Source organism: Dendrobium catenatum, unplaced genomic scaffold, assembly GCF_001605985.2.
Source record: "Dendrobium catenatum unplaced genomic scaffold, ASM160598v2 fragScaff_scaffold_845, whole genome shotgun sequence".
Taxonomy (NCBI): domain Eukaryota; kingdom Viridiplantae; phylum Streptophyta; class Magnoliopsida; order Asparagales; family Orchidaceae; genus Dendrobium; species Dendrobium catenatum.
Window position 1 is genome coordinate 511,090 of NW_021319307.1, and position 7,929 is coordinate 519,018.

Below are 7,929 nucleotides of genomic sequence, written 5' to 3' on the forward strand. Positions count from 1 at the left end.
CAGTTGTAGGCTTTGGTGACCTTTGCTGGGCTTTAGTAAAGCTCATTATATGTGGTTTAAAATTTTCAGTCCGAGCAAGGCAACTGGAATGGAGTTCGATCAGAATATCAGACAATCCTTTCACTATTGATTTCTGGGCAATCACAATGGAATGGTAGCTTCAATGGACTTAATTTTTATTGTTTTTAAGGAATTTCGAGGAAAATTTTTGACAAAAAAATCTATCAGAACTATTTTCTTGCGCGTCTTTTTTATGCCCTAGAAATATTTACCAATGCTCGTTTTACATGTGAGAATTTTTTTTCAAGAAACCCGTAGAAAACTTTCCAAATTTGGTCGCCAAAAAATTCTACCGATAAATACATAATTTTCCTGTAATGATTGTTGGCTATTCTTCTAGGATTCTGCTCTCTAGTCGCGTGGATTTGGCTTTTGCGTTGTTTGGTTGAAAATCAAGGCTGTAATTTTTTTCTTGGTTGGGATGGCTTCGATTTTCTATTATGTGGAGTGTGATAATGGTTGTGGTTCAGCCTAATTAAGGTTGGACGCAAAAAAAGTTCGTCAACCTCATAGCATTCGAGGTTAATCTAAGAAGTATATGATTATGAGTTATTCATAGCAGTCTTACTTTTTCATTCAAGTTGTGGCATTGCGCTTCCTAGGTATTCTGATGCGGAGCGCACAAAGCCCAGAAGGATGGACAGGAACACTTTACCCAGGCTAACAAACTAGACCGTCTCCCACTATCCCATTTGCTTCTTTAGTGGCATTTTACTTTTTTGCTGGCAAACTGGCAGGGCGGATCCATCTCAGGGTGGACCAAAATTTTAATTAATTAAATAACCAATAATAATTAATAAAAATAAAAATAATAAAATAATAATAATAATAATAATAATAATAATAATAAATTATTGAGAAATTGATAAAATTTAATACTAATCATACCAATTCTTACAAGATTTACTAAAAGCTGATGAGTTAAATCATACTTGTAGGCAAACGACCCATAAGAAGTGTCACTTATTTCTTATAGATGTGAAGCTTAATGATGCTATTGCTTAATTCTAAAAGAAAGATGTGTCTTTAGAGCACACAAATGTTTACCTAGGGTGCAAGTGAGCCGAGTCGGATCGTGAGACGGCTAGAACTCGACGATAACAGCTGGCTAGTCGAGTTATAGACTTCGAAGATGTCCAATAATATTTTCTCATAACTATTACAGCAAAGACTTGCCCATGTCCTCCTGCCATGATTTCTTTCATTAAATTGCAAGCCATCTCTCATACAACGACTTCTTGTGTCCAATAAATATATTTCATGGCAATGATGCTATGAGATATGCCAAAAATAAACTCATATATCAGCTACATAATAGACGAAAGCAAAATAAATAAAGGTAAATAAAATCAGCATAAAAATTAATCAAGAGTTAACAATGAAACCTCCGGAAGAAATTAGAGAAGAAATCTTTCATTAAAGTGAAACTCCCTTAATCACGAGATTGCAACAAATTCTTGGAAAAAACACATTGATCAATTGCGACACTGAACTTTTTATATCATATGAAAAACAACATATTCCTTCATGAAATCATTGGAATGTTCATCAGATAAGATAGATACAGTAAGAGAGGGAGAAATTCTTGAAGAAAGTTTTCTCTGATTAAAAAAATTCAAAAGGGAACATTAATTATTATCCACCTGCAAAAACATCATCCAACAGTGAAGACCAATATCCAAAAGAGAATAGTATTCATTTTTTTTTTTTCCTTTCCCTTTTTGGGGGGGGGGAAAAAAAAAGTTTATTATGGCATCTACAGCGTAATCCAGGGTTTCTATTGGCCTAAAAGCGGAGGGTGTTGGAAAGTAAAAAGCACTATAAGCAAAAACAAATACAGAAATAAAAATTTTCTTCACAAATCACCATTTAAGTCACATCTACAATACAAGAAGCAAGAAAAGCGAGAGAGTATACCTGATGTCGAGACAAGAGAAAAAAGGGGCTGCCGTCAGCGCCGGTGGAGCACTGGAGCTTCTCTGTTCGGCTTGAGTCGCACAAAGCCGCGGGGAGTTCGGCAGAGACCGCGGGAATGTTCGGCCTAATTATGATGGTTTTTGCTTTGGTTCTTATTTGATCCTTGTTCAACCTGAGCATTGGGTTAATCTAAGAGATGAGTATGAGTTATGCAAAGTAATCCTTACTTTGTTCATTTGCAGTTGTGGCATGCTTTACTGTGGGTTCAGCCTAATACAAAATTTATTTATTAATTCTATTAAAATCATAAAAATAGAAATAAAATGTAGTTGAATTTCTAATAAATCCTAATAAAACCAAGCGAAATTAGTTATACAGATTAATTAAATATCTAAACAAACTTGTATATAAGAATAAGTTAAAACATAGATAAATCATAAAAAATTGAATATGGCTCCGAATGACTTCAAATTTGATGAGCGGTCTTGTATAGGCTTCCGTAAACTATTCCTAAAATTTCAATAAATTTCGATGTTCATTCGGCTTACATCATTTTCAATCCACTTTTCATTCAAATTATAAGTAAGAATTAGTATAAACACTGGATATCGTGCCATAAAAATTTTGTCAAAGGTAATAAACTATTAAAAAAACATTAATTAAAACTCTTAGTCAGTAATATAATATGGAATGAATGATTTAAATTTTAAATTGCTTGAATAAATGATGTATATAATTTATTGCATGCTTTGGTATAAGTTGATGGAATATAATAATAGATATAAGTTTTAAATGAATGTTTTGGTTTAACATAAACACCTATGATTTACATCTAAATGAAACCTCTAAGTATAATGATAGATTATATCCATGTAATATTTCAATAACAAATTATTTCAACATATATAAAAAATACATTGTTAAAATAAGTTAACTCTTTTCTTTCATTCAACCCTTTATTAAATGCTTTAAGTGTTGGTTTTCCCTTTTTACCATAGAGCACTAAAACATCCTAAGGAATTTAGGCATATATTAGCTTATGGGTTTCATTGCACATTCAATCTATAGGTTAATGTATTCTTTAAATTTTTAATCACATTCCAAAACCTATTAAAATTTATAATAATTATTTAATATATTTAACATAAACAAAAAAAGTCCCTCCTTAAACTTCAACCAATAATTTCGGGTTTACAAAAATAAACCAAAAAATCTTAGTAGGACTATAAATCATATACCTCAACACACACCATATTAGGGACTTGTTAGCGAACAACAAACTCTAGCAATTACATTATGATCATTGTTTAAATGCTCTTTATATTAATTCATTTTACTTCTATGATTGTGAAAATATATTTCCATTATGGAGAGTTTGTGATTGCTGCATTATTGTTGGTAGGATTGATATTGTGGCAATATATTATGTTTCTATGATCTTTGATGGTCATATTTGATTACCTAAGTTTGGAATAATCTTTGATGATTTGTTCCATCCCCAATCTATGCAGGCGTTCATACTATATACATGGCTATAAAGGGTGGTAAAATGTGAATTATAAAACTAATATATTTCATGACAAGTGCTCACATTTCCCTTGAGCCCTAATTATTAGAAGTATGGCTTATATAGATGTTGCTCTAATATGATCAAATGATATACCATTGGTTATGTAATTTTGACTCTAATTAAATAACCTCTTTTTCTACTAAGCATGGAGGGAGAATAATTAGAGTCTTTTTTATTATAAAAAAGAAATTTTATAGCGTGTTTAAATTTTATAGCGTTTTTAAAATCTGAGTTGTTTATCCAAAGATAAAGGAACAAAAACTAAAGAACTCTCTTTTACCTTACCATATTTATTTGATTTGGAAGCCCCTTTTATAGGATGCATCGTAGTAGGGACTCGCGAGACTAATAAACAAAACTGATTTACTATGTAAAAAAGACCTTTCGTTGTTCATAGGTTTTAAATCTAATGTTTAGTTGTGCGCAGCATGGCCACCTTATTTTCTGCAGACCCTATAGTTTACATTAAGTCTCGCACTGCCATATTGAACATTGCTGTTTGGGTATTATTTTATTTCTATGGTATGTTTATTTTTGTGCTGTATAATATAACTTCCTATATTTTCTAGATTTTTTTTTGGCATTTGATGATGCTTGGATTTACGCTAGGCTCTTTGAATTTTTTTTGTGTGCTCGCAATTAAATAATTAAAAATTTATGTAATAATTTGAAAAGAATTAATCAAATTGTAAACTAAGTCAGGAACCTCCCAGGGTCTCATAATGGATATTAAATTCTTCTTTTTCCATCTTAAGGAGCCTCCCCATCTTACTGTTAGAAGCAGACCAACCCAACTAATAAGAACAATTTAACATAGGGGAGTTATGCTCTTTTAAGATGAAAACTATTTTCTAAGCCTTTTTTAAAATTTTACATTCTAGCTTTATTGCATAGAGTAAAGTGGCAAGCATTAACAATAGAACCAGTTTTAATAAATAAAGCTTAATTACATTTTGGTGTGTAAGGAATCATAAATTCCACGTATTTCATGGTTAAGGCCCAATTTTTGGAATTCTTAATTGTTATCTCGATCCATTTCCCTAAACTTAAGTAATGACAACAACTTACCATCATGCATTTACAAAGATTAAATTCATGGTTTGGAGGAGATCGAGGGATTTGTAGTTAGTAATTCCAATTCCAAAGCAAGAATGTAGTCTAAAAGTTTTGGGCTATTCCAAAACCTTGCCACAAGTAAAGCTTTATGCGCCCATTTCCTTATTTTGCAGATCATATTAGACTAGGTTTGAGTTGCTACTGAGAACCTCCTGGAATATATCCCACATTTCAAATAAATTTGAACTTAAAAATAAATCCTATCTCTAACTAGCTATTACCTCTATTAGGATAGCATTAGCCGGTTGCTTCTAAGGTTCTTTTAGAAACCAACACCCACTATTTTTTCTTCTTTTGACTCAAGAGAAATTGTTTACCGTTGAATTATCCCTTTAAAATTCCCTGCTTTTACCTTTTCATAAAACATTGTAATCAAATAATATACGATTACGACTTTACTCAAGAGTTTTTCTGAGAATAAACCTTCTAAGATGTAATTAATCATAAAGGTTTCCTTTAATATGGGGAATTACTATCTCATATTAAAATATACCCTATTTATTCTTATAAAAATTAAAGGAAATATATATATATATGAACTAGATGGTATTGTCAAAAACCCATTCTATTTTCCCAAATGCCTTTTTAGAATTTATCTACCATTTCTTAGCATGAATACACTATTCTCCTTGGCCATAGCTTAATTCTAGAAGAATGGTGCATTTTTCAAAGCCCATTTTTGCTTTAAAATCTTTTTTTAGAGTAAGATTGATAATCTAAAGATTATATATGTATTCTCTTATATTGCATTTGATTGCATAAATGGTTAAAATTTGAAAACTTTCTTCCCTGTTGAAACACTTTTCATAGAAAATCATAAATATCATCTTTTCAGATGACATGGATTTTATTTGAATTGTGTTTGATCATAGGAATTATATTTTCTAAAACTTTATTTTTTCCCTTCAATCCATTTAAAACATTTTTTGTCTTCCCGATATGATATGTTATTCTAAAGTAGGCAGTTCAATCACCAAAAAATAGGAGAAGTTACATTAAATATGTATGTTCTATTTCTTTAAATTATTTTTTCTTTTGCAACTCCATGAGAAATCGATTCCTTCTTTCTATTTTTTTGTGTGATTCATATCCTTAATTTGTAATATACCTACAGTTTATCATTGATTGCTGACTACCTTTCTTCCATCAGTTATCTTATTCATTGCATCATTTGAGTAAACTTTGATTGCGAAAATTCTTTAGTTAAATAAGCAATTGTATGCCAAGGATGGTGAAAACCGGTCGGACGATAAACTAGAAAGAAGGATATGTTCCATTGGTTTCGACAGATCGACATCGGAGTTGAACTGGATAACGTAATTAAATATGAATATTTTTTAAATATTTAATAAATTAACATGATAATAGTTTTATTGTTCCAAATATGAGACAAAAAATAAAACAAAATTAAAAACTATGAAACATAAAACTTACATAATTAAATAAAAGAATTATTTTAAAATCTCAAATAAGAGCAAAAAATTCTAAATCTCAAAATCATAAGAATTTAACACTCCATAATGAATATAATAATTTTAATTTTAAATATTTTTTTTTTCCATTTTTTTAAAATGATTTTTAATTTTATTTTATTTTTAATATAAGTGATTACTTAATTTATATATATATCTTATATAAAATTAATTATAACAATAGTTTATAAACTTAATATAAATTATTATTATTTATGTATATGATTAAATAATTTTTCATAAACCAAAATTTGTTTTAAAAAAATTTGCTATTTAAAAAATTCATTTATGTAACAGATAATTATCATTAATAAATCAGATAAAATTTATTTTTTTTACTAGCGATATAAATAAATAAATAAAGTATAATAACTAATAAAAAGTAATATCCACATTTATAAATAATTAATTAAAAACTATTTAAATAGAAATATAGATTGTATATATATATTATATATATATATATATATATATATATATATATATATATATATATATAAATATATATATAATATTGGGGCAATTGTGAAAAAAAGCGTTTCATGATGGGCGGTAAATATTTATAATAAAAATTATAATAATTTAAATTAAATATTTTAAATATAAAATCATTTACTTAATTATTTATAAATTATGGTAATTGAATCAACAGGTTCAAAAGAATCGGGATCGTTTCGCCGGTTGAGCCGACAGTTCTTATCGCTTCAATTCGGTTTGATGCAGAAGCGATTTCAAATTGGACTAAACCAGTCTTGTGGCTATTTCACGATTGAACTGGTCGATTTGGTCGGTCCGATCCGATTTTTAAAACCTTAGATTGTATGTTAAAAAAAAAAACTAAATATTAATATACTTTTTCTATGTGTCATAAAAAAACTTATTATTATATGAATGATACATATGTTTGAATTCGAAGCTCCAGGGCTATATGATTGTTAACCCATCAACAGGTGAGTTGATTGATTATAATGCTCAAGTACATTTTGCTTTTGGAATGGGTATAATTTTCTAACGAACTATATCAGGTGATATTCTATTTTTAAATTTTTTCAAATACTCTCTCTCTCTCTCTTTCTATCTCTCTATCTATCTGTGCTTGGTGTGTGTATGTTGACCCCTATACCTCAAACCACGCGATAAAGGACCCCAATTGATGAATAAAACATTACGCGCCTTAGCGCCACATGTCACTTAAAGGGTCAAATGACCTCCGACCGCCGAATGGATAGTATCGTTGTGATCAGGACACTGAATTCTGCTGGGTCGAGGCCCCTCGCAATTGAATCAGACGAGATCGATCAAAAGGGATGGACGACACTCGAAATTAAAGCGCGAGATTGATCAAACAATGTCGGATCGACAAACGGACTTCACCGTTGCGTCCGGAACAATGTCAACCTCTAAAAACTGTAATTTTTGTTTATTCAATTTGAAGCGCCCATATTGGTGGCACGTATCTCGAGGCAATCCCAATATAATGCAATGACGCACATATTGCGGAAATTCACCTCTACGGAGACGACATGATGTCCGATTACCAAATGGATGGCACCATCGCGTCCGGAACGTCGTCGCCATTAAGAGTCTACATCTTATTTGATTAAATTGAATCATTTGAGGTGGTGTCGTAAATATCAAAGGGCAGTTCAAATTTGAGGTGAAGGTGCGCGCCATAAAGAAAAATTAGCCTCGTCGATGGCAAAATGACGTCCGATCACAGAACGGATGACGTCGTTGCGTCCGGAACGTCATCAACATTAAAAGTCTACATCTTATTTGATTAAATTGGATCAT